This window comes from Oncorhynchus masou, chromosome 31 (assembly GCF_036934945.1).
Source record: "Oncorhynchus masou masou isolate Uvic2021 chromosome 31, UVic_Omas_1.1, whole genome shotgun sequence".
In the NCBI taxonomy this organism is placed as follows: Eukaryota; Metazoa; Chordata; class Actinopteri; order Salmoniformes; family Salmonidae; genus Oncorhynchus; species Oncorhynchus masou.
This window is the reverse complement of record NC_088242.1, coordinates 84,660,878-84,688,437: the sequence shown is the minus strand read 5'-3', so window position 1 is coordinate 84,688,437 and position 27,560 is coordinate 84,660,878. Positions and strand designations below refer to the sequence as shown.

Sequence of the window (27,560 nt, the reverse complement as noted above, 5' to 3'; positions counted from 1 at the left end):
CAGGCTGGAGGGTCATGTTAGGATGAGCCTGCAGGAAGGGTACCACATGAGGGAGGAGGATGTCTTCCCTGTAATGCACAGCGTTGAGATTGCCTGCAATGACAACAAGCTCAGTCCGATGGTGTTGTGACACACTGCCCAAGACCATGACGGACCCTCCACCTCCAAATCAATCCCGCTCCAGAGTACAGGCCTCGGTGTAACGCTCATTCCTTCGACAATAAATGTGAATCTGAACATCACCCCTGGTGAGACAAAACCGCGACTCTTCAGTGAAGAGCACTTTTTGCCAGTCGTCTGGTCCAGCGACGGAGGGTTTGTGCCCATAGGCAACATTTTTGTCGGTGATGTCTGGTGAGGACCTGCCTTACAACAGGCCTACAAGCCCTCTGTCCACCCTCTCTCAGCCTATTGCGGACAGTCTGAGCACTGATGGAGGGATTGTGCGTTCCTGGTGTAACTCGGGCAGTTGTACCTGTCCCGCAGATGTGATATTCGGATGTACCGATCCTGTGCAGGTGTTGCTACATGTGGTCTGCCACTGCGAGGACTATCAGCTGTCCGTCCTGTCTACCTGTAGTGATGTCTTAGGCGTCTCACAGTACAGACATTGCAATTTATTGCCCTGGCCACATCTGCAGTCCTCATGCCTCTTTGCAGCATGCCGAAGGCATGTTCACGCAGATGAGCAGGGACCCTGGGCATCTTTCTTTTGGTGTTTTTCGTAACTGTGACCTTAATTGCCTACCATCTTTAAGCTGTTAGTGTCTTAACGACCGTTCCACAGGTGCATGTTCATTAATTGTTTATGGTTCATTGAACAAGGATTTTTACGAATTATCTTTGAAAGACAGGGTCCTGAAAAAGGGACGATTCTTTTTTTGCTGGGTTTAATCATAATTTGGGGGTTGCTTATATTTGTCCTGTTACAGATGTGTAATGGAAATGTGATTTTTGCATAACCCAACTCCCCTTGAGACACCTGCAGGGAGTGGGATCACGGCCAGGGTCACCATTGTCCAGCACCCTTGGAACAATTAGGGTTATGTGCCCTTCACAAGGGTACAGCTGGTGGTTTTGACCTTATCGGTCCGGGATTTAAACCAGCAACCCTCCGGTTATACTCTAACCTCGAGGCTATACCTGATGTCCAACTCCATCACCCCGTTTATCCATCCCTGGAGAAGCATGATAAATCATCTCATGGATTTGACTGATCCATTTCTGATCCAACTCTGTTCCATTTCTTTTTCAGATAGAAATGTTATTTGTTGGCTTCACTATTGTCTGGATCAGTGGATTTTCAAAAAAACCATCACACTGTTTTTCACCACAGTACAATACATCATGATGGAACAGATAGAATCCTCACAATACTTCCCTCTTCGGCCAAGTTTCATTCATACACACACCTACATGTTTTATAACAACCTAGCTGGAACACAGCCTCCTAGTCTTCATGTTCCCCAGCCAAACAACACAGAGCACTAGATCCTGCTCTTGGTGAGTTAAGAAGAATGCTATGTCTCTCCAACTCCCCCATCAAGGTTGCGACTCGACAAACTTGTTGAATGTATTTGAGGATTGTTTTGGTTGTGTTTCGGATTATGCTGTGCTCAAAAGAAATTAAAAAAGCACAAATATCATAGCTTCACTGTCCAAATAAAAAAGGATGGAGTGTACGCCTGAACATGAGCGCATATAATGCATATGTGAATCTTTCAAGGAAATCAGTCACATCATTTCAGCTCTGATGACTGTAATCTGCAGCACTGAGCACCTCCATAACACCCACCACATTATCCACTTATAAAACTACAGGGAGATGACCATGCTTTTGACAAGCAGCCATGATGAAGACTCATTGATTGTTTTTTCTCTATGGATCCTCCATTGACATTAATAAAACTGCCAATCTTGCGAGGAACAGAAACGATACTACACACTGTTTCACATTGGACCTGTGCGCAAGCTCAATTTCAAATGTTCAAAAATCTTTCATGTAGCATGTAGACATCTTGTAGGCATGTGCAAAATAATTTGCTTGTCCTATCCATCGCCCAGTTTCGACCATGTCACAATTGCAATGTCATAAAAACAACAAGGAGGACAAAGACACTCTTCACATAATTAAAATACCCCTATTGTCATGGCATGTTCAATGGAACGCAGATTTAAAAACTCTGATGTGTTTCGGCAGCACGGCATTTGTCAGAGCGATTTCCCTTATGAAGGCCATGCTACCAAAATGTGACAGTTGTAAAATATTTTTTTCCATTGAACATGCCGTAACAATAAAGGCATCTTAATTATATGAACAGTGGCTTGGTCCTCCTTGTTTTTTGGATGACCAATCCACCCTTTTACCAAAGAACATCTATTATCTACAAATACCTACTATTGTGTACCCTAGCAATGCTTCCACTTCTAATTTTTCTCTAAAATTGTGATTCTTTCTCCCCCTTCGACGCCAGAACAGACATGGGGTTTGCTAGCAAAGTCTATGGCTGTCTGAAGTGGTTCTCAATCAGAGGCAGGTGTTTATTGTTGTCTCTGATTGGGAACCATATTTAGGCAGCCATATTCTTTGAGTGTGTCGTGGGTGATTGTCCTTGTTCCTGTCTCTGTATTACTTTGCACCAGTATAGGCTGTTTCGGTTTTCGTGTTACGTTTCTTGTTTTGTAGTGTTTGTGTTTAGTTGTTTTATTAAACATGAATCTAAATAGCCACGCCTCATTTTGGTCCGACTCTTTCACACCAAGAAAGCCGTTACAATGCCCTTGCTGATGGAAGGAGGTTTTCACTCAAAATCTCATGATCATGGCCCCATTCACTCTTTCCTTTACACAGATCAGTCGTCCTGGTCCCTTTGCAAAAAAACAGCCCCAAAGCATGATGTTTCCACCCCCATGCTTTTTTTCACCTTTATTTAACCAGGTAGGCTAGTTGAGAACAAGTTCTCATTTGCAACTGTGACCTGGCCAAGATAAAGCATAGCAGTGTGAACAGACAACACAGAGTTACACATGGAGTAAACAATTAACAAGTCAATAACACAGTAGAAAAAAAGGGGAGTCTATATACATTGTGTGCAAAAGGCATGAGGAGGTAGGCGAATAATTACAATTTTGCAGATTAAAACTGGAGTGATAAATGATCAGATGGTCATGTACAGGTAGAGATATTGGTGTGCAAAAGAGTAGAAAAGTAAATAAATAAAAACAGTATGGGGATGAGGTAGGTGAAAATGGGTGGGCTATTTACCAGTAGACTATGTACAGCTGCAGCGATCGGTTAGCTGCTCAGATAGCAGATGTTTGAAGTTGGTGAGGGAGATAAAAGTCTCCAACTTCAGGGATTTTTACAATTCGTTCCAGTCACAGGCAGCAGAGTACTGGAACGAAAGGCGGCCAACTGAGGTGTTGGCTTTAGGGATGATCAGTGAGATACACCTGCTGGAGCGCGTGCTACGGATGGGTGTTGCCATCGTGTTGCCAACTGAGATAAGGCGGAGCTTTACCTACAATGGACTTGTAGATGACCTGGAGCCAGTGGGTCTGGCGACGAATATGTAGCGAGGGCCAGCCGACTAGAGCATACAAGTCGCAGTGGTGGGTGGTATAAGGTGCTTTAGTGACAAAACGGATGGCACTGTGGTAAACTGCATCCAGTTTGCTGAGTAGAGTGTTGGAAGCAATTTTGTAGATGACATCGCCGAAGTCGAGGATCGGTAGGATAGTCAGTTTTACTAGGGTAAGTTTGGCGGCGTGAGTGAAGGAGTCTTTGTTGCGGAATAGAAAGCCGACTCTTGATTAGATTTTCGATTGGAGATGTTTGATATGAGTCTGGAAGGAGAGTTTACAGTCTAGCCAGACACCTAGGTACTTATAGATGTCCACATATTCAAGGTCGGAACCATCCAGGGTGGTGATGCTCGTCGGGCATGCGAGTGCAGGCAGCGATCGGTTGAAAAGCATGCATTTGGTTTTACTAGCGTTTAAGAGCAGTTGGAGGCCACGGAAGAAGTGTTGTATGGCATTGAAGCTCGTTTGGAGGTTAGATAGCACAGTGTCCAAGTACGGGCCGGAAGTATATAGAATGGTGTCGTCTGCGTAGAGGTGGATCAGGGAATCGCCCGCAGCAAGAGCAACATCATTGATATATACAGAGAAAAGAGTCGGCCCCAGGATTGAACCCTGTGGCACCCCCATAGAGACTGCCAGAGGACCGGACAGCATGCCCTCCGATTTGACACACTGAACTCTGTCTGCAAAGTAATTGGTGAACCAGGCAAGGCAGTCATCCGAAAATCTTTTATCGATGGCGGTTATGATATCGTTTAGTACCTTGAGTGTGGCTGAGGTGCACCCGTGACCGGCTCGGAAACCAGATTGCACAGCGGAGAATGTACGGTGGGATTCGAGATGGTCAGTGACCTGTTTGTTGACTTGGCTTTCGAAGACCTTAGATAGGCAGGGCAGGATGGATATAGGTCTGTAACAGTTTGGGTCCAGGGTGTCTCCCCCTTTGAAGAGGGGGATGACTGCGGCAGCTTTCCAATCCTTGGGGATCTCAGACGATATGAAAGAGAGGTTGAACAGGCTGGTAATAGGGGTTGCGACAATGGCGGCGGATAGTTTCAGAAATAGAGGGTCCAGATTGTCAAGCCCAGCTGATTTGTACGGGTCCAGGTTTTGCAGCTCTTTCAGAACATCTGCTATCTGGATTTGGGTAAAGGAGAACCTGGAGGGGCTTGGGCGAGGAGCTGCGCGGGGGGGCGGAGCTGTTGGCCGAGGTTGGAGTAGCCAGGCGGAAGGCATGGCCAGCCGTTGAGAAATGCTTGTTGAAGTTTTCGATAATCATGGCTTTATCGGTGGTGACCGTGTTACCTAGCCTCAGTGCAGTGGGCAGCTGGGAGGAGGTGCTCTTGTTCTCCATGGACTTCACAGTGTCCCAGACCTTTTTGGAGTTAGAGCTACAGGATGCAAACTTCTGCCTGAAGAAGCTGGCCTTAGCTTTCCTGACTGACTGCGTGTATTGGTTCCTGACTTCCCTGAACAGTTGCATATCGCAGGGACTATTCGATGCTATTGCAGTCCGCCACAGGATGTTTTTGTGCTGGTCGAGGGCAGTCAGGTCTGGAGTGAAGGTCGATTAGAAAGGCCTGCTCACAGAAGTTTTAGGGAGCGTTTGACAGTGATGAGGGGTGGTCGTTTGACTGCGGCTCCGTAGCGGATACAGGCAATGAGGCAGTGATCGCTGAGATCCTGGTTGAAGACAGCGGAGGTGTATTTGGTAGGCCAGTTGGTCAGGATGACGTCTATGAGGGTGCCCTTGTTTACAGAGTTAGGGTTGTACCTGGTGGGTTCCTTGATGATTTGTGTGAGATTGAGGGCATCTAGCTTAGATTGTAGGACTGCCGGGGTGTTAAGCATATCCCAGTTTAGGTCACCTAAAAGAACAAACTCTGAAGCTAGATGGGGGGCGATCAATTCACAAATGGTGTCCAGGGCACAACTGGGAGCTGAGGGGGGTCGGTAGCAGGCGGCAACAGTGAGAGAATTATTTCTGGAGAGAGTAATTTTCAAAATTAGTAGTTCGAACTGTTTGGGTATGGACCTGGAAAGTATGACATTACTTTGCAGGCTATCTCTGCAGTAGACTGCAACTCCTCCCCCTTTGGCAGTTCTATCTTGACGGAAGATGTTATAGTTGGGTAAGGAAATCTCAGAATTTTTGGTGGCCTTCCTGAGCCAGGACTCAGACACGGCAAGGACATCAGGGTTAGCAGAGTGTGCTAAAGCAGTGAGTAAAACAAACTTAGGGAGGAGGCTTCTGATGTTGACATGCACGAAACCGAGGCTTTTTCGATCACAGAAGTCAACAAATGAGGGTGCCTGGGGACATGCAGGGCCTGGGTTTAGAAGAGAAGGAGTAGTATGAGGGTGCGACTAAAGGCTATCAAAACTGGTCGCCTAGAGCATTGGGGACAGAGAATAAGAGGAGCAGGTTTCTGGGCATGGTAGAATATATTCAGGGCATAATGCGCAGACAGGGGTATGGTGGGGTGCGGGTACAGCGGACTTAAGCCCAGGCACTGGGTGATGATGAGATAGGTTGTATCTCTGGACATGCTGGTTGTAATGGGTGAGGTCACCGCATGTGTGGGAGGTGGGACAAAGGAGGTATCAGGGGTATGAAGAGTGGAACTAGGGGCTCCATTGTGAACTAAAACAATGATAACTAACCTGAACAACAGTATACAAGGCATATTGACATTTGAGAGAGACATACAGCGAGGCATACAGTAATCACAGGTGTTGAATTGGGAAAGCTAGCTAAAACAGTAGGTGAGACAACAACAGCTAATCAGCTAGCACAACAACAGCAGGTAAAATGGCGTTGACTAGGCAACGGGGCCGACAGATAAAACATAAACAAGCAGAATGGAGTACCGTGGTTAATGGACAGTCCAGCGTGCATCAGCTATGTAGCCAAGTGATCAGTGTCCAGGGGGCAGGGAAGCTGGATTGGTGAGTGTTATCCAGGTTAACAATGACTAAATAGCTTGTAGCTAGTTATCTGGTTAGCTTCTGGAGGTTCTTGAGTGTGTTCTAAAAATTTAAAATAATAGCGATTCCGTATCACATTGGGTGAGGCAGGTTACCGGAAGGTATAAACAAATTAAAAATCGAAAAGAGATAGAGAGTAAATATAGGTCCAGTGAGTGTTTGGGACGCGGCGATTCAGACGGTTAGCAGGCCTGTGCTAACCAGCTAACAGTTAGTAGGCCGGGGCTAAACAAGGTAGCGGTTAGCGGACCGGGGCTAAACAAGCTGGCAGGTAGCAGGCCGAAATAGCAAGCAAGGAGATAGCAAGGGTTAGAGAGTTAGCCTTTGGGGGACGTCGCGATGGGGTGAGTCTGTTTATTCCTCTTCATGCGGTGACATCGATAGACTGGTCGTGGGTCCGGGTATTGTAGCCCAGGAGTATGCTACGGTGGTAGGTATCGTAGCCCAGGAGTATGCTACGGTGGTAGCACAGGGGCTCTGGCCGTGCTAGCTTCAAGCTAAGTGGGTGGGAACGCTAGCCAGGAGTAATCAACCGTGGTTGCGGTTTAGCTAGATAGCTAGTTGTGAAGATCCAGCTGAAAGATGTTCTGTTTGCGGTGGGAATCCGGGGATAAAAAATAAATAGGTCCGTTATGCTCTGGTTAGAGTCGCGTTGTTCGAGCTGGCGAGAGCTTTCCGAGCTAAAGGTCCTACCACTGAGGAAGTACAGTTCCCGCTCAGCCCAGTCAAAACTGTTCGCTGCTCTGGCCCCCCAATGGTGGAACAAACTCCCTCACGACGCCAGGACAGCGGAGTCAATCACCACCTTCCGGAGACACCTGAAACCCCACCTCTTCAAGGAATACCTAGGATAGGATAAAGCAATCCTTCTCACCCCCCCTTAAATGATTTAGATGCACTATTGTAAAGTGGCTGTTCCACTGATGTCAGAAGGTGAATTCACCAATTTGTAAGTCACTCTGGATAAGAGCGTCTGCTAAATGACTTAAATGTAAATGATGTGTAAATGTTAGCTGATGACCGGTTAGCTGAAGACCGCTAGCATAGCTGGTAGTTAGCTGGCTAGCTTCAGTTGAGGGGTTCCGGTTCCGAAGTAAATATAAATACTTAGGAAAAATAGCTACATTGGGTGAGGCGGGTTGCAGGAGAGTATTTGGAAGCTGAGGTTTAGCAAAATGTTTTAAAAGATATGCTTCACAGTAGGTATGGTGAACTTTGGATGCAACTCAGCATTCTTTGTCCTCCAAACACGACGAGTTGAGTTTTTACCAAAACGTTCTATTTTGGTATCATCTGACGTTATGACATTCTCCCAGTCTGTGAGAGCCAGAAATCTTGCTTGTTTGTAGGTGACCAAATACTTATTTTCCACCATAATTTGCAAAAAAAATCATTAAAAATCCTACAATGTGATTTTCTGGATTTTTTTTTTCATTTTGTCTGTCATAGTTGTGTGTGTGTGTGTGTGTGTGTGTGTGTGTGTGTGTGTGTGTGTGTGTGTGTGTGTGTGTGTGTGTGTGTGTGTGTGTGTGTGTGTGTGTGTGTGTGTGTGTGTGTGTATGTGTGTGTGTGCCTGCTTGTGTGTGTATGTGTGTGTGCGCACACACTGAGTCTGGCACAGTGCCCCACTGTGGGGAATGTAGGCCAGACGCTTCCTGTGCGTTCCCCGAGTCTGTCCCCAGCCAGCCAGGCCAGGAAGGAGCCTCTGTGCTGCCCAACTTCATGCCTGACAATGGACCGCTTTCATCCATCTGCACACATCCACCCCCCCAGTCTGCGCCTATTTGTGTGTGTGTGTGCGCATATTTTGTTATATAAACATTTTTGGTGTTAGCAACAAGTACCTCAGTGTGCAGCATAAATACTGTAAATCCCTACCCCACGTTGATTGTCAGATTAAAGGCTATACAGTATTTTCATGTTTTCATACAGTACCAGTCAAAAATATGGACACACCTACACACCTACACACTTAAGCTGGTTGAGAGATTGCCAAGAGTGTGCAAAGCTGTCATCAAGGCAAAGGGTGGCTACATTGAAGCATCTCAAATACAAAATATATTTTGATTTGTTTAACACTTTTTTGGTTACTACGTGATTCCATATGTGTTATTTCATAGTTTTGATATCTTCACTGTTATTCTACAATGTAGAAAATAGTAAAAATAAAGAAAAACCCTCGAATGAGTTGGTGTCCAAACTTTTGACTGGTACTGTATATCAATGTACATTTTGCCATTTTCCATATTGATCATTTCTGTCTTGAAATCCATTTGTTGTCTTTATTCTGTTAGCTGAAAGTGAAGCCATCCCTATTTCCAACCTGTGATAGTGCTTTTACTCTTGACACAACCACGCTCACCTGAGCTTAGCGTAGCTATTCCTTTAAAGACGGTAAAGAAAGCCTTCTATTCACTGCTGTGCTCAGAGGTGAAATCCATATTTCTCAGACCTTTCTGCCTCTTCTGGTGAGGGGAACAAAAGCAAGCCCATTTTTTCATCTTTTCTTGACATCTTTATAAATACTTCTGCAACAATGCTGCCCAATCTCAAGCAATTACCCTTGGTGGGGTATTCACAGCAGGGTGGTGTTTCCGTTGACATTTCGGTCCCTTTCTATACTCTGCCAAAAAACGTTGTATTTACATGCTAATAATCGTCATCACATGGTTCTTACACGTTACAACTGTTATACCAGTTTACTCAGTGTTACACCAGTTTAATAACAGCTTAAACTTTACAAACCATCGGTCAGTCGGTCAGTCCATCTGATATCCTGCATCACCAGAAACATTGCGTTGACAGTGTAGCGTGTTCGCCGTATGAACAAATGGACAGACGGAGATCACAGACAGACAAGCATGTCTGTTCGTCCCCTGATGCTTGTGCTGACGTTATTATCTGCTATCAGGAGGAGCTACTAGGAGGAGCTATCAGTAGGCCTCTGGTAGGGAGGAATGCCAACCAATCTACTGAATTGAGGATGAGGTCGGGAAGGAAGCCAACATGGGAGAACGTTGTCACCTAACGCAGGCTCATTGTCCGGGAGAGCGCCCCCCCCCCCCCCCCCCTCTCTCGCTCTCGCACACACACACACACACACACACACACGGCCCACTGAGAGTACATTTCAGTGAGACAAATGGAGGGGGAAATGGTTACAGAGCGTTGCAGTATGGCTCAGACGGTAGAGAGCCAGTGTGCAGGAAACCAAACTAATGTGCCACATAATACCAATACCATCACTGAGAACCCAGAACACACAGGAACACACTGTTCAATTGTTGTCATCATTATGGGAGCTTAGGGCCAAATCCTCCAGAGACATGCACAAAACTCAAAGTTATACAGGAGTAGGTGATGTAAATCATGCATTGATGTCAATGGGAGAAGTTATGAGTCTGCCCTTACTGAAGAAAGTTAACTCAGGTAACAGTACAATACATACTGTAAGACATCTTTAGACATATTGTCCTGTTTTTCTTGTGCGTTAGCCATATTTTTTCTTTTCAATCATATGAGTAACGTAACACTGCCCGGGTTGAGAGGAACGGATGGAAATAGAGAGTGCATTGAGACGTCCTGGTCACCAGCCACTGGGAAGACCCATTGGTCATAATGAACAGACAGTGTGATTCAGGAAAAGGCTGTCTAAAGAGATTCACCAGGCCAGTTTAAGTCGTCTATTCAAAGGACACAACTACAAAGGCGGTCTGAGCAACCAGACCATGAGATTGACCCGCTGTAATGCTGATCCATATCATAGATTATCCGGAGATGAAGTCTCAAAATAGACAAACTTCAAAGGGTTCCTAGTCCTTTACTTTTGTAACATACCCTATTATTCAATGGTTTAGAAACAAATGATTAAAATATTTTCAGATAACCATTTGGATAACAGAATGTTTCTTGACAGAGGTATTGCCTAAAAATATTATCACATTTGCATTTACATTTAAGTCATTTGGCAGACGCTCTTATCCAGAGCGACTTACAAATTGGTGAATTCACCTTATCAAAGTTATTATCAAACAAAAGGCTGAAATATTTGTCCTTGTGGTGAACTGGTTCTAAATAACATTTGATGTTAAATAAAAAGACATAATCGACTTGGATTTTGAACTTTTGGAACAACCGCCACTGAAAAATGTGTGTGTATCGGCAAGGGGATTCAAAAATCCTTAAAAGTTCATTGTTTCTTTTATAACAGATGACAGAGCAATTGATCTCAGTGGCACTTGTCCCACAATAATTAACGTTGTTACGAATTGATAGAGGAATTCACTGGAGAGCCTGAAGTCAAATCAGGCCATTTGTCATCAGTCAAGTCAACAGCAGTGACCTTACCTCCTCCAAGACTGTGTGTGGTGACTAATAACGTTAATGGCTGACAATGGGTACAGGTATTATGTGTCACATACTGTAGAATGAAAAACATTGGTCTACATTAAATACTTTGCGTATACCTTAACCCAGTTAACCTTAACCTATTGTAATACACTTCATGTGAGCTTGTCTAGGACACTGGAATGGTATGTAACTTACATTATTTTGGTCTGTTCCAGGACAGTGTCTGATAATGTAAGTGTGCTATGGTGGAGTGGGTGGGGTAGTAGGGAGTCATCTGGTTCCCTATGGGTCTTATCCACTGTGTTAAAGACTTAGCCTGCTAAAAGAGGCTCAGAGAAAGAGCACTAAAAACACCTACCTCCCAGCTGCATCAATTAGGTAAGTGTTGGCTGCACAGCAGGAGCGGAGACTCACATGCTGTTGTGATGAGTCATTAGGGCCATGTTGATGCATTGACCACTTGCAGGTTCTGACTAGAGTGAGTACAGCTATGACCAGAAGTTACTTTTTTGTAGCAGGTTACAAGAATTTCTGCAGCAAGCTAGGATAATTAACATGGCAGGTTAGGAGACTTAGGTTAAGGTTAGGAAAAGGGTTAGCTAAAATGCTCTCCTAATCTGCTCCGAAAAGTCACTTCGGGTTGTAGCTGTACTCCCTCTCGTCACAACCCAACTTACCGATGCCACTTGTTGGTGTGTGAGTTTGCTTGGTATCTAGGAACTAGGTAATTAGTTGATTATTATTATAATTATTTATATTTCAGATTATACCTGAAAGCATTAAAGGTGTACCCTACACAACCAGATGCCCAAGGTCGTATACAGTTGAAAGCCAAGTTTATCATAAAAGAGTGTGTGATTTATTGTATGAATCATTGACTACCACTCCCATATGAATGAGGGCACTTCTGTGAACTATCAAATCAATCAGAGGTTCCCAGAGTAATCCTCTCAGAAAAACTCATACCTGGTATGATTGAAACTGATGAATGATCCCCTAATAACTGATATAGCCTAACTGTCCACTTTGACAGAGTGCTGATAAAACCGAGGAATCAGCATTTACTCAGCATTTACACATCCCTGTGATCCTGGCTGTGACCTCCTTCCCTGGCCCAGGTGGCGAGTGGCCAACAGCGTCAGTCAGGGCTGTGTCGAGTCAGTGAGATAAATTCATATAAGCATGTTGATGGAAGCTGTCAGAGAGAATCCATTCATTCACTGCTCAGCAACTATGTGTGTACACACGCACACATCCCTACACAAATAAACAGACATGCAATCAAAGACACGAGTCGCATGACTGCACATTCTCAATCACAGCTACTACGTGCTACCTGGTGATAGTGTACACGTGAGGTAATGCTGTAATAGCACACACCTGATCCCCTGAAACCAATTCAGTGGGCAGTAGGGCGTTTCAGCAGGTGGAAATGTATTTTTTCCAAAACTACTTCAACGTCACCACACTCTGTAGAAGCACCAATCTGTGTGGTCAGTGTGTGAAACAGAGGGATTATAATCACTACCTGCAGAGAGGACTAATTCTGACCTCCGTCATAATCACCATCCGTCATGCCAGACTTGATATGAGGTGGGAGGGAACAGAGAAGGATGCCATGAACGTTTAGACTTATGAGCTCGTACTAATCAGTAAGAAAATGCAAATCCCTGGCTAGGGTCTCTCAATAGTGTATATTAGTTTCCTTGAACCCTTGCCTTGAAATGACCCTGGTAGGTGTTAGTAATATGATGAAAACTATCCAGTCCTTTCATAGACCAGTAATCATTAATTACATGTTATTGTCTTCCGTCATCTCCTTTCCTTCAGGACTAGAGCCTGGGCCTAGTTTTTTTTAAAGTTATCTATCAGTGATTTTGCCTATCGGATAGGAATGAATGCATAGAAATATAATGAATAGAACAGGAGCCCCCATTCAAGTCAACAATTTGTCCCTTCTATTTGGTATTTGGTATTTTCTTAGGATCCCCATTAGCTGTTGCAAAAGCAGCAACTACTCTTTCTGGGGTCCACAAAAACATGAAACATAATACAGAATGATATAATACAGAACATCATTAGACGAGAACAGCTCAAGGACAAAACTACATAATTTTAAAAAAAGGCACACGTAGCATACATATCAATTCATACACACAAACTATCTACGTCAAATAGGGGAGAGGGGTTGTGCCGCAAAATGTTGCTTTATCTGTTTTTTTTAAACCAGGTTTGTTGTTTATTTGAGCAATATGAGATGGAAGGAAGTTCCATGCAATAAGGGCTCTATATAATACTGTACGTTTTCTTGAATTTTTTCTGGATTTTGGGACTATGAAAAGACCCCTGGTGGCATGTCTGGTGGGATACGTGTGTGTTAGAACTGTGTGTAAGTGTCAAAAGTCTAGGTGACACTGGTAAGGCGGAGTCAGGAGCAGGACACAGAGATGAGTAACAATAGTAACTTTACTCAAAAACAATATTCCATGAAGGAGACAAAATAATCCAGTCCACAAAATGAGACAACTTGACAATAACAAACACGCACAAAATCAAGGGGCAAACCAGAGGGTTAAATAGGAAGCAAAGATTATGGAATGGAAACCAGGTGTGTACAATGAAGACAGAACAAATGGAAAATTAAACGTGGATCGGTGGCGACTAGCAAACCGGTGACGTCGACCAACGAACGTCGCCCGAACAAGGAGAGGAACCAACTTCGGCAGAAGTCGTGACAATAAGCTGACTATGCAAACAATTTTGAAGTTTCAAAACATTTTTTAATTGTATTGCTATGCGTTTAATTTTATCCGATAGCCGAAATCCGGATAGATAACTTTTGAAAAACTGCACCCAGTCTCTAGTCCTGAAGGAAAGGAGATGTGGGAAGCAAAGAAGAAAATAATTATAAGGGTCCATATTACTGGATTTACTCAGCCTTTCCTCATTTACAGAGAAAGAACTGGGTCGTCCCACAAAATTAGTGCCTTTTGAATACGTCCCTTTGATATTTTAAGTAGAAATTGTGACCTATATTGAATTGTAAAATCCTGTTATTGTAATGAACACGATGGGAGTCAGAGAGCTGGTTTCAAGTGCAGGGTGCAGCAGGTGTTTATTGTAAAGGACAGGTAGCTGGGTCCAGGGGCAGGCAGAAGGTCATACACAGTGGTCCAAAAAGGCAACAGTACAGGCAGGAAAAAGGCTAGTAACTTAGACCGGGAGATCAGACAATAGGTTGATAACAGGAAATCTGGTAGGCTAAAGTACAGGCAGGGAATAGGCAAAAGGCGTCATTAGTGAGGTACGCAAAAACTATCATACTTGGGAGGCGTAAATTACATTACAAAACAAACAGTACCTCACAATGATGGGGTGCAAAGAACTGAACTAAATAGTGTGTGATAATGACATAAAGGTGTGTGAACAGGTGATCAGAATTCAGGTGATTGGGATCTGGAGAGTGAGCTGCATTTTATTTTATTTAAATATTATTTCACCTTTATTTAACCAGGTAGCCTAGTTGAGAACAAGTTCTCATTTACAACTGCGACCTGGCCAAGATAAAGCGTAGCAGTGTGAACAGACAACAACACAGAGTTACACATGGAGTAAACAATAAACAAGTCAATAACACAGTAGACAAAAAGAAAAAAAAGAGTCTATATGCATTGTGTGCAAAAGGCATGAGGAGGTAGGCGAATAAATACAATTTAGCAGATTAACACTGGAGTGATAAATGATCAGATGGTCATGTGCAGGTAGAGATACTGGTGTGCAAAAGAGCAGAAAAGTAAATAAATAAAAACAGTATGGGGATGAGGTAGGTAAATTGGGTGGGGTATTTACCGATGGACTATGTACAGCTGCAGCGATCGGTTAGCAGCTCAGATAGCAGATGTTTAAAGTTGGTAAGGGAGATAAAAGTCTCCAACTTCAGCGATTTTTGCAATTCGTTCCAGTCACAGGCAGCAGAGTACTGTAAGGAAAGGCAGCCAAATGAGGTGTTGGCTTTAGGGATGATCAGTGAGATACACCTGCTGGAGCGCGTGCTACGGGTGGGTGTTGCCATCGTGACCTGTGAACTCAGATAAGGCGGAGCTTTACCTAGCATGGACTTGTAGATGACCTGGAGCCAGTGCGTCTGGCGACAAATATGTAGCGAGGGCCAGCCGACTAGAGCATACAGGTCGCAGTGGTGGGTGGTATAAGGTGCTTTAGTAACAAAGCAGATGGCACTGTGATAAACTGCATCCAATTTGCTGAGTAGAGTATTGGAAGCCATTTTGTAGATGACATCGCCGAAGTCGAGGATCGGTAGGATAGTCAGTTTTACTAGGGTAAGTTTGGCGGCGTGAGGAGGCTTTGTTGCGGAATAGAAAGCCGACTCTAGATTTGATTTTAGATTGGAGATGTTTGATATGAGTCTGGAAGGAGAGTTTACAGTCTAGCCAGACACCTAGGTACTTAGATGTCCACATATTCTAGGTCGGAACCATCCAGGGTGGTGATGCTAGTTGGGCGTGCGGGTGCAGGCAGCGAACGGTTGAAAAGCATGCATTTGGTTTTACTAGCATTTAAGAGCAGTTGGAGGCCACGGAAGGCATTGAAGCTCGTTTGGAGGTTAGATAGCACAGTGTCCAAGGAACGGCCAGAAGTATACAGAATGGTGTCGTCTGTGTAGAGGTGGATCAGGGAATCGCCCGCAGCAGACTGAAAAACAGCTTCTATCTCAAGGCCATCAGACTGTTAAACAGCCACCACTAACATTGAGTGGCTGCTGCCTACACACTGACACTGACTCAACTCCAGCCACTTTAATAATGGGAATTGATGGGAAATGTTGTAAATATATCACTAGCCACTTTAAACAATGCTACCTTATATAATGTTACTTACCCTACATTATTCATCTCATATGCATACCTATATACTGTACTCTATATCATCGACTGCATCCTTATGTAATACACGTATCACTAGCCACTTTAACTATGCCACTTTGTTTACATACTCATCTCACATGTATATACTGTACTCGATACCATCTACTGTATCTTGCCTATGCTGCTCTGTACCATCACTCACTCATATATCCTTATGTACATATTCTTTATCCCCTTACACTGTGTATAAGACAGTAGATTAGGAATTGTTAGTTAGATTACTTGTTGGTTATTACTGCATTGTCGGAACTAGAAGCACAAGCATTTCGCTACACTCGCATTAACATCTGCTAACCATGTGTATGTGACAAATAAAATGTAATTTGATTTGATTTGAGCAAGAGCAACATCATTGATATATACAGAGAAAAGAGTCGGTCCGAGAATTGAACCCTGTGGCACCCCCAAGAGACTGCCAGAGGACCGGACAACATGCCCTCCGATTTGACACACTGAACTATGTCAGCAAAGTAGTTGGTGAACCAGGCAAGGCAGTCATTAGAACAACCGAGGCTACTGAGTCTGCCAATAAGAATATGGTGATTGACAGAGTCGAAAGCCTTGGCCAGGTCGATGAAGACGGCTGCACAGGTGGTCAGTGATCTGTTTGTTGACTAGGCCTTCGAAGATCTTAGATAGGAAGGGCAGGATGGATAGAGGTCTGGAACAGTTTGGGTCCAGAGTGTCTCCCCCTTTGAAGAAGGGGATGACTGCGGCAGCTTTCCAATCCTTGGGGATCTCAGACGATATGAAAGAGAGGTTGAACAGGCTGGTAATAGGGGTTGCGACAATGGCGGCAGATAATTTCAGAAATAGATGGTCCAGATTGTCAAGACCAGCTGGTTTGTACGGGTCCAGATTTTGCAGCTCTTTCAGAACATCTGCTATCTGGATTTGGGCTGCGGTGGGGGCGGAGCTGTTGGCCGAAGTTGGAGTAGCCAGGAGGAAGGCATGGCCAGCCGTTGAGAAATGCTTGTTGAAGTTTTCGATTATCATGGATTTATCAGTGGTGACCGTGTTACCTAGCCTCAGTGCAGTGGGCAGCTGGGAGGAGGTGCTCTTGTTCTCCATGGACTTTACAGTGTCCCAGAACTTTTTGGAGTTAGAGCTACAGGATGTTTTTGTGCTGGTCGAGGGCAATCAGGTCTGGAGTAAACCAAGGGCTATATCTGTTCTTAGTTCTGCATTTTTTGAATGGAGCATGCTTATCTAAGATGGTGAGGAAGTTACTTTTAAAGAATGACCAGGCATCCTCAACTGACGGGATGAGGTCAATATCGTTCCAGGATACCCGGGCCAGGTCGATTAGAAAGGCCTGCTCGTAGAAGTGTTTTAGGGAGCGTTTGACAGTGATGAGGGGTGGTCGTTTGACTGCGGACCCGTAGCGGATAGTGATCGCTGATACCCAGTGATCGCTGAGATCCTGGTTGAAGACAGCGGACATGTATTTGGAGGGCCAGTTGGTCAGGATAACATCTATGAGGGTGCCCTTGTTTACAGATTTGGGGTTGTACCTGGTGGGTTCCTTGATGATTTGCGTGAGATTGAGGGCATCTAGCTTAGATTGTAGGACTGCCGGTGTGTTAAGCATATCCCGGTTTAGGTCACCTAACAGAACAAACTCTGAAGCTAGATGGGGGGCGATCAATCACAAATGGTGTCCAGGGCACAGCTGGGAGCTGAGGGGGTCGGTAGCAGGCGGCAACAATGAGAGACTTATTTCTGGAGAGAGTAATTTTAAAATTAGTAGTTAGAACTGTTTGGGTATGGACCTGGAAAGTATGACATTACTTTGCAGGCTATCTCTGCAGTAGACTGCAACTCCTCCCCCTTTGCCTGGGGATATGCAGGGCCTGAGTTTACCTCCACATCACCCGCGGAACAAAGGAAGAGTAGTATGAGGGTGCGGCTAAAGGCTTTCAAAACTGGTCCCCTAGAGCGTTGGGGACAAAGAATAAAAGGAGCAGATTTCCAGGCATGGTAGAATATATTTAGGGCATAATGCGCAGACAGGGGTACGGTGGGGTGCGGGTACAGCGAAGGTAAGCCCAGGCACTGGGTGATGATAAGAGAGGTTGTATCTCTGGACATGCTGGTTGTAATGGGTAGGGTCACCGCATGTGTGGGAGGTGGGACAACGGAGGTATCAGTGATATGAAGAGTGGAACGAGGGGGTCCATTGTAAACTAAAACAATAATAACTAACCTGAACAACAGTATACAGGGCATATTGACATTTGAGAGAGACATACAGCGAGGCATAAAGTAATCGCAGGTGTTGATTGGGAGAGCTAGCTAAAACAACAGGTGAGACAACAACAGCTAATCAGCTAACACAACAACAGCAGGTAAGATGGCGATGACTATGCAGAGAGGGTCGGATTAACTACATACAGAGCCTGAGTTCGCGGCTGGGGCCGACAGATAAAAAATAAATAAACAGAATGGAGTACCGTGATTAATGGACAGTCCAGCAGGCATAAGCTATGTAGCCAAGTGATCATAGTGTCCAGAGGGCAGCAGTACATGGAACAGGGGAGCCGCCACTACGCTAGCACTCGGGCGACACTGTGTTTAAAGTTAGTAGCCCTCCGAAGGAGGCCGGTTGAAGGCACAGCGGATGGATTATTCGTCGGCAGACCAGTCGTGGTGGTGCGGCGGGGGGCCGTGTCGACAGAGAATCCAAGCCAGATGGCGAAAGAGGTATTGTAGTATTTATTTTGCTAGCCGGGAGATGTGTCTGGCTCACGGCTAACTGGTGCTAGCTTCGTAGCAGCGGCGTTAGCCACTATAGCCAATCGGTAGCAGCGGTGAACCGTTACCAAGGTCCAGAGTTTACAGCAAGGATCCGGTGGAGTATTGGGCTCTAGCCGTGCATGAGTGGGGTTCGGGTGAACAGCTGAGTAGGCCTCGAGGTGGGCCTCAGGGATAGCTTCGGTACTGAATGCCACGGTGAGTGCAAGCTAGCTGTGAGCTAGCTAGCTGCAAGCTGTGAGTTAGCTAGCTGCAAGCTAGCTGTGAAGATCAGAAGTAGTGGTCCAGGGATTATGGCAGGAATCCGGCGATGTTGTGGAGAGACAGTCCGATACTGGTAGACTGGCGAGTATTATCCAGGCTAAGAACAGGGCTGGTATCTGTGCAGAAGGTAAAAGCCACTAGCAGTGGCTAACAATGACTAAATAGCTTGTAGCTAATTAGATGGTTAGCTTCTGGAGGTTCTTGAATGTGTTCTATAATTAAAAATAAAAAAATAATAGCGATACCGTATCACATTGGGTGAGGCAGGTTACCGGAAGGTATAATCAAATTAAAAATCGAAAAGAGATTGAAAATAAAGTTGAAATATATCTACAAAAAAATACGAAAAATACAAAAGTACATGAGACACGAACAAAACACGTCTTTACTGCTACGCCATCTTGGATTCAGGGGATATACTGTACATGTTTGAGAGTGTGAGTTGGAAGCAGACATTACAGTTATATTCAATTAAGTGCCATTTAATATAGAACACATGGAGAATTCAATAAATCAGATCAACCCTGTTACGGTCAGACATGTATCTCGTGCTCCTAGACCTTAGTGCTGCTTTTGATACCATAGATCAACACATTCTTTTGGAGAGATTGGAAACCCAAATTGGTCTACACGGACAAGTTCTGGCCTGGTTTAGACCTTATCTTTCGGAAAGATATCAGTTTGTCTCTGTGAATGGTTTGTCCTCTGACAAATCAACTGTGAATTTCGGTGTTCCTCAAGGTTCCGTTTTAGGACCACTGTTGTTTTCACTATATATTTTACCTCTTGGGGATGTTATTCGAAAACATAATGTTAACTTTCACTGCTATGCAGATGACACACAGCTGTACATTTCAATGAAACATGGTGAAGCCCCAGAATTGCCCTTGCTAGAAGCATGTGTTTCAGACATAATGAAGTGGATGGCTGCAAACTTTCTACTTTTAAATTCGGACAAAACAGAGATGCTTGTTCTAGGTCCCAAGAAACAAAGAGATATTCTGTTGAATCTTACAATTAATCTTAATGGTTGTACAGTCGTCTTAAATAGAACTGTGAAGGACCTCGGCGTTACTCTGGACCCTGATCTCTCTTTTGAAGAACATATCAAGACCATTTCAAGGACAGCTTTTTTCTATCTACATAACATTGCAAAAATCAGAAACTTTCTGTCCAAAAATTAATCCATGCTTTTGTCACTTCTAGGTTAGACTACTGCAATGCTCTACTTTCAGGCTTCCCGGATAAAGCACTAAATAAACTTCAGTTAGTGCTAAATACGGCTGCTAGAATCCTGACTAGAACCCCAATTTTTTTATGATCTTATTACTCCAGTGCTAGCCACCCTACACTGGCTTCCTGTCAAAGCAAGGGCTGATTTCAAGGTTTTACTGCTAACCTACAAAGCATTACATGGGCTTGCTCCTACCTATCTCTCTGATTTGGTCCTGCCGTACATACCTACACGTACGCTACGGTCACAAGACGCAGGCCTCCTAATTGTCCCTAGAATTTCTAAGCAAACAGCTGGAGGCAGGGCTTTCTCCTATAGAGCTCCATTTTTATGGAACGGTCTGCCTACCCATGTCAGAGACGCAAACTCGGTCTCAACCTTTAAGTCGTTACTGAAGACACATCTCTTCAGTGGGTCATATGATTGAGTGTAGTCTGGCCCAGGAGTGGGAAGGTGAACGGAAAGGCTCTGGAGCAATGAACCGCCCTTGCTGTCTCTGCCTGGCCGGTTCCCCTCTTTCCACTGGGATTCTCTGCCTCTAAACCCTATTACAGGGGCTGAGTCACTGGCTTACTGGGGCTCTCTCATGCCGTCCCTGGAAGGGGTGCGTCACCTGAGTGGGTTGATTCACCGATGTGGTCATCCTGTCTGGGTTGGGGCCCCCCCTTGGGTCGTGCCATGGCGGAGATCTTTGTGAGCTATACTCAGCCTTGTCTCAGGATGGTAAGTTGGTGTTTGAAGATATCCCTCTAGTGGTGTGGGGGCTGTGCTTTGGCAAAGTGGGTGGGGTTATATCCTTCCTGTTTGGCCCTGTCCGGGGGTGTCCTCGGATGTGGCCACAGTGTCTCCTGACCCCTCCTGTCTCAGCCTCCAGTATTTATGCTGCAGTAGTTTATGTGTCGGGGGACTAGGGTCAGTTTGTTATATCTGGAGTACTTCTCCTGTCCTATTCGGTGTCCTGTGTAAATCTAAGTGTGCGTTCTCTAATTCTCTCCTTCTCTCTCTCGGAGGACCTGAGCCCTAGGACCATGCCCCAGGACTACCTGACATGATGACTCCTTGCTGTCCCCAGTCCACCTGGCCGTGCTGCTGCTCCAGTTTCAACTGTTCTGCCTTATTATTATTTGACCATGCTGGTCATTTATGAACATTTGAACATCTTGGCCATGTTCTGTTATATTCTCCACCAGGCACAGCGAGAAGAGGACTGGCCACCCCACATGTGCTCTCTCTAATTCTTTCTTTCTCTCTTTCTTTCTTTCTCTCTCTGAGGAACTGAGCCCTAGGACCATGCCCCAGGACTACCTGACATGATGACTCCTTGCTGTCCCCAGTCCACCTGGCCGTGCTGCTGCTCCAGTTTCAACTGTTCTGCCTTATTATTATTTGACCATGCTGGTCATTTATGAACATTTGAACATCTTGGCCATGTTCTGTTATAATCTCCACCCGGCACAGCCAGAAGGGGACTGGCCACCCCACATAGCCTGGTTCCTCTCTAGGTTTCTTCCTAGGTTTTGGCCTTTCTAGGGAGTTTTTCCTAGCCACCGTGCCTCTTCACCTGCATTGCTTGCTGTTTGGGGTTTTAGGCTGGGTTTCTGTACAGCACTTTGAGATATGTACTCATGATGTACGAAGGGCTATATAAATAAATTTGATTTGATTTGAAATTTGATTTGATCTCTTTTGGCACTTACTACAGTCATTTAAAAAAAATGTTTAACCTCGAGATGAAAAAACTTGATGAAGTTGAACATGTGCTCTTTATCACAGAATGTTAAAATGAGGTGAAATCAAAGCTTTTTCCCAACAAGTTACACATCTCAAAATGCATCGAATTGGTGGAACGACCCAACTGTGACGACTCAGTGAATCTATTACTGCTGCTGCTCACCCTGTAGCTCCTCTTATATAAAGCCTCTGATGAGGACCGGAATGCTGCTTGGCAAATGAAAATTAAAACTTGCTGCAGCCAGCAGTGTCATCACTGTTGGGAACTATTGATTGGTGAGTTTAGTCTCACCATTTAATGACCCCCGGAATAGAAAACCACTCATGAAAAAACTATTTCCCCCCCAGAACTACACATTTATAGAGGTAAATATCAGCAAAACAATTTTGCATCAGTACTGGGAAGTATTTGTCCCTTAAATGGTGAGGTATAGTAGATATTTACAATCATAGGGGTACAATCATAGGGATATGACTCAGTGTGTTACGCAATATTGCAGGCCCTATCTGTTCCATGTTCACCTCCGTCTCTACAAGACAAACCAATCCCACTGCCCTTCTCAGAGAAATGTCAGGTGATTAACAGAGACAGGACGCAGGGACCTCTGTGTGTGTGTGTGTGTGTGTGTGTGTGTGTGTGTGTGTGTGTGTGTGTGTGTGTGTGTGTGTGTGTGTGTGTGTGTGTGTGTGTGTGTGTGTGTGTGTGTGTGTGTGTGTGTATATGTATATATATATATATATATATATATATATATATATATATATATATATATATATATATATATATGGATGAGAGAGACCACGTCTGGTCCCAAACAGGTAATGAGGCTGACGTGGAGAAAGGCAATGGGTGAAGGGGTTGTTGGTGTGACTAAATTGGTCTTTCATGGTCGCCGGATGCAATGTTCCTTGTCTGGTCTTGACTGACAAATAAGGACATAAATGAAGCCTCTATGTAGACAGGTGGAAGGGTTACTAGAGCAGCTGTGGCCTCCTTTTGTTTGAGTTACATGCTTAGTATTTTCATTTATTTAGAGCCAGCACATAAACACCCAACGTTTCGACTAGGTCTTTTTCAAGGTTGTGCTGCAGCAGAGGTGTCATATGCCCATAGAGAGCACTGGGGCCATACCCCCTAAGATTTGTCCTGTTGTATAAATCTTTTTCAATGTTAGTAATTTGTTGTTGTTTCTCTGTTAAACTACTAGCCAACTAGCTAGCCCAGATAGGTTCCCAAGCTCCCAACCTCATAACTAGCTACCAAGAAGCCATTTCATGCTATCAATCAAGTTAGAGTAGCTAGCTTGTCTATATTAGCCGGCATGCCTGCTGGCAAGTTTGGTAGACTTTAGAAAAGCAAGCAATTACTAAATGTACTGAATATGATTTTTGCATAGATACAGAGAAGCATATTTAGTTTGTTTAAAAAAATAACCACCAGTTATACAGACAGATCAAGAGGTATGCTTAGATCTGCAGAAAAATAAACATGTATTTTTAAGCTCTTGATTGCAGGAAAAAACTGTTTCAAGTGTTTGAAAAGGGAAAACAATTCTGGGAGGACTATCCCCCAGCCATTCTCACATTCATTGTGTCCCCTCAGATTTTGGGGGTGCATGACACCACTGTGCTGCAGCTCACCCTTGAAAAAGGCAGTCGAAACATTGGGTGCTCAATTAAGAAAATTTGTAGATATTCTGACACTGTCAAAAGCATATTAGGCTAAGTTCATTGTTAGAACCTGAACTTAGCCTTAAGATACTTTTGGAAAACCGGGCCATGGTCTTGACCTGGCCCAGGGCCAATAAAAAGAAGAGAGACACACAGATTGTACAATATTAGGAGGAAATATATAAATATTATAGGCTACAGTAGGCTACTAAATCAGCTTTCCAGTGGCACTGACTCACCCAATGATGAAGATAGCTTGAATATGCGCAGCCTAGGCTGCTTACCGTACCAGTTGCAATCTCAAGATAGGCTTGAGCTACTTTGAAAAATAGTGCTGTCCAAGTTGTTGAGAAAAAAATGGTGTCTTTGTGAAAGGCCTTTAGCGATTCACTGACAGCTCGAAGAAAAATAGAATCCATAGAAATAGAATCCATAGAAATAGAATCCATAATTAAGTCAGGACTGACAGCCATTCTGAGCATACCCACGAGTTTACCAGTCAAATTACCCAGGTGTGATTCCAAAACACTTCCTAGCTAGCACATTTGGTTCATTGTAAGTTGTGGGAACCTACGTTTTTGGTTTCCCATTGGTTCTGGGAATGAAGCCATAAGTTTCTTGACTGTTAAAACAACATTTTATTTTACTTTCTGAAAATGGAAGTGAAAGTTTTGCCTGTTTAAGCGTACAATCATCTCTGCAACACTCCACCAATCAGGCCTTTATGGTAGAGTGACCAGATGGAGGCCACTCCTCAGTAAAAGGTACATGACAGCCCGCTTGGAGTTTGTCAAAGCCACCTAAAGACTCTCAGACCATGAGAAACAAGATTCTCTGGTCTGATGAAACCAAGATTGAACTCTTTAGCCTGAATACCAAAGGTCACGTCTGGATGAAACATGGCACTATCCCTATGGTGAAGCATGGAGGTGGCAGCATCATGCTGTGTGGATGTTTTTCAGCAGCGGGGACTGGAATACTAGTCAGGACCGAGGGAAAGATGAACGGAGCAAAGTACAGAGAGAGATCCTTGATGAAAACCTGCTCCAAAGCGCTCAGGACCTCAGACTGGGGCGAAGGTTCACCTTCCAACACAACGACCGTAAGCACACAGCCAAGACAACGCAGGAGTGGCTTCGGGACAAGTCTCTGAATGTCCTTGAGTGGCCCAGCCAGAGCCCGGACTTGAACCCAATCTAACATCTCTGGAGAGACCTGAAAATGGCTGTGCAGCAACGCTCCCCATCCAACCTGACAGAGCTTGAGAGGATCTGCAAAGAAGAATGAGAGAAATTCCCCAAATACATGTGTGTCAAGGATGTAATGTCATATCCAAGAAGACTCAAGTCTGTAATCGCTGCCAAAGGGGCTTCAACAAAGTACTGAGTAAAGGGAATGAATACTTATGTAAATGGGACATTTGTTTATTTTCTAGACCTGTTTTTGCTTTGTCGTTATGGGGTATTGTGTGTAGACTGATGAGGGAAAAACATATTTTATAAATTTTAGAATAAGGCACCTACCAAAGTGTGGAAAAAGTCAAGGATTCTGAATACCTTCCGAAGGCACGGTATATGATGACTCTAAATAAATGAAAATACTAAGCATATAACTTTGATATCCTGTGAGTGCTTTTCCCTGTGGATATACTTTTACATTGAATCTTTCTGGAATTAGCACCACAAACAGCTACAAGGACTTGTTGTTTGAACTCCTCTAATTTGACTCGCATTCTGACAAAGATGAAAGTCAAGACCTTGCTCTCCAATTCTCTTTCACTCTCAATTTCTCTTTCACTCTCTCTTCAGAGGAATAGAAGCAGGGGCTGGCAGGCAGAGTGAAAACATCAAGTGTAATTGGAATTCCAGTTCCCACTCAGTCGGAGGTGTGCGTTTCCACAGCTTTTTCAATTGAAGTCAAGGGTGGCTGACTATCAAACATTGGCATCAAATTGCAGGAGTAAATTCCACTCAATGGCACTGATTGTGCCAATTCATGGAACTGACTATGTGGCAATTTATTCAACAAACCTTAAAGTAATTCCACTGTCTACTTGGGTGATATGTGTGTCATTGTCACACCCTGACCATAGTTTGCTTTGTATGTTTCTATGTTTTGTTTGGTCAGGGTGTGATCTGAGTGGGTATTCTTTGTTGTGTGTCTAGTTTGTCTGTTTCTGTGTTTGGCCTGATATGGTTCTCAATCAGAGGCAGGTGTTAGTCATTGTCTCTGATTTTTTTTAATGAAGCAAGTCAGTTAAGAAGAAATTCTTATTTTCAATGATGGCCTAGGAACAGTGGGTTTACTGCCTGTTCAGGGGCAGAATGACAGATTTGTACCTTGTCAGCTCGAGGATTTGAACTTGCAACCTTTCGGTTACTAGTCCAACACTCTAACCACTAGGCTACCCTGCCGCCCCAAATTGGGAACCATATTTAGGTAGCCTGTTTGGTGTTGGGTTTTGTGGGTGATTGTTCCTGTTTTTGTGTTTGCACCAGATAGGGCTGTTTTGGTTTTTCACATTTCTTGTTTTGTTAGTCTAGTCATGTATATTTTCTTTATTAAAGAACCATGAATAATAACCACGCTGCGTTTTGGTCCGCCTCTCCTTCAACTCAAGAAAACCGTTCCTAAACAGTCATATAGGAATAATGTACATGACAAGTCACTACTACTACTTTGTGAAGAATAATTGGCAGAAATACACGAGCAGATACTGAGGGTAACTTCAGCTTTATATTACTATGGTTAACAATTATGAGTCGTAGGAAGAAATGAATTGAAACAATGCCCCAATGTCAGAAAATAACATGCATTTTTTAAAATCCAAATATCAGCATTAATTACTACATGGATGCTTCTGGCTTAGGGGAGAGTGGGGTAAGTTGAGAAATGATTTACATTCAGCATCAGTATGTCAAGAGAAATATAGTATTATTTCTAACAAATATATCTACATATACACTACATTACCAAAAGTTTCTGGACACCTGCTCGTCGAACATCTCATTCCAAAATAATGGGCATTAATATGGAGTTGTCCTCCGTTTGTTATAACAGCCTCTACTCTTCTGAGAAGGCTTTAGATGTTGGAACATTGCTGCGGGGACTTGTTTCCATTCAGCCACAATAACATTAGTGAGATCAGGCACTGATGTTGGGCGATTAGGCCTGGCTCGCAGTCGGCGTTCCAATTCATCCAAAAGGTGTTGGATGGGGTTGATGTCAAGGCTCTGTGCAGGCCAGTCAAGTTCTTCCACACTGATCTCGACAAACCATTTCTTTATAGTTGGCACTATGCATTGGGGCAGGTAGTATTCTACTGGCATCTGCCAAACCCAGATTTGTTCGTCGAACTACCATATGGTGAAGAGTGATTCACTACTCAATAGAATGCGTTTCCAATGCTCCAAAGTACAATGGCGACGAGCTTTACACTACTCCAGATGACACATGGCATTGTGCATGGTGATCTTAGGCTTGTGTGTGGCTGCTCGGTCATGGAAATCCATTTCATGAAGCTCCCGACGAACAGTTCTTGTGCTGACGTTGTTTCGAGAGGCAATTTAGAACTTGGTGATGCAGTGTTGCAACCGAGGACTCAGTCTTCCCGTTCTGTGAGCTTGTGTGGCCTACCACTCCGCGGCTGAGTCGTTGTTCCTCAGACATTCCACTGCACAACAACAGCACTTGCAGTCAACCGGGGCAGCTCTAGCAGGGCAGAAATTTGACAGACTGACTTGTTGGAAAGGTGGCATCCTATGACGGTGCCACGTTGAAAGTCACTGAGCTCTTCAGTAAAGCCATTCTACTTCCAATGTTTGTCTATGGAGATTGCATAGCTGTGGCTCAATTTTATACCCGTCAGCAATGGTTGTGGCTGAAATATCTGAATCTACTAATTTGAAGGGGTGTCCACTATATACAGTTGAAGTCAGACATTTACATACACTTAGGAGTCAGACATTTACATACACTTAGGGTGGAGTCATTAAAACTAGTTTTTCAAACACTCCACAAATGTCTTGTTCACAAAC

The 27,560-nt window shown here is 44.2% G+C and overlaps 1 pseudogene; it reads right to left on the bottom strand.

Annotated features, from left to right (window-relative positions):
• LOC135525314 (uncharacterized) overlaps window positions 1–27,330 on the bottom strand; it is an 83,835-nt pseudogene extending 56,505 nt beyond the window's left edge.
• Window positions 27,331–27,560: the final 230 nt, after the last annotated feature.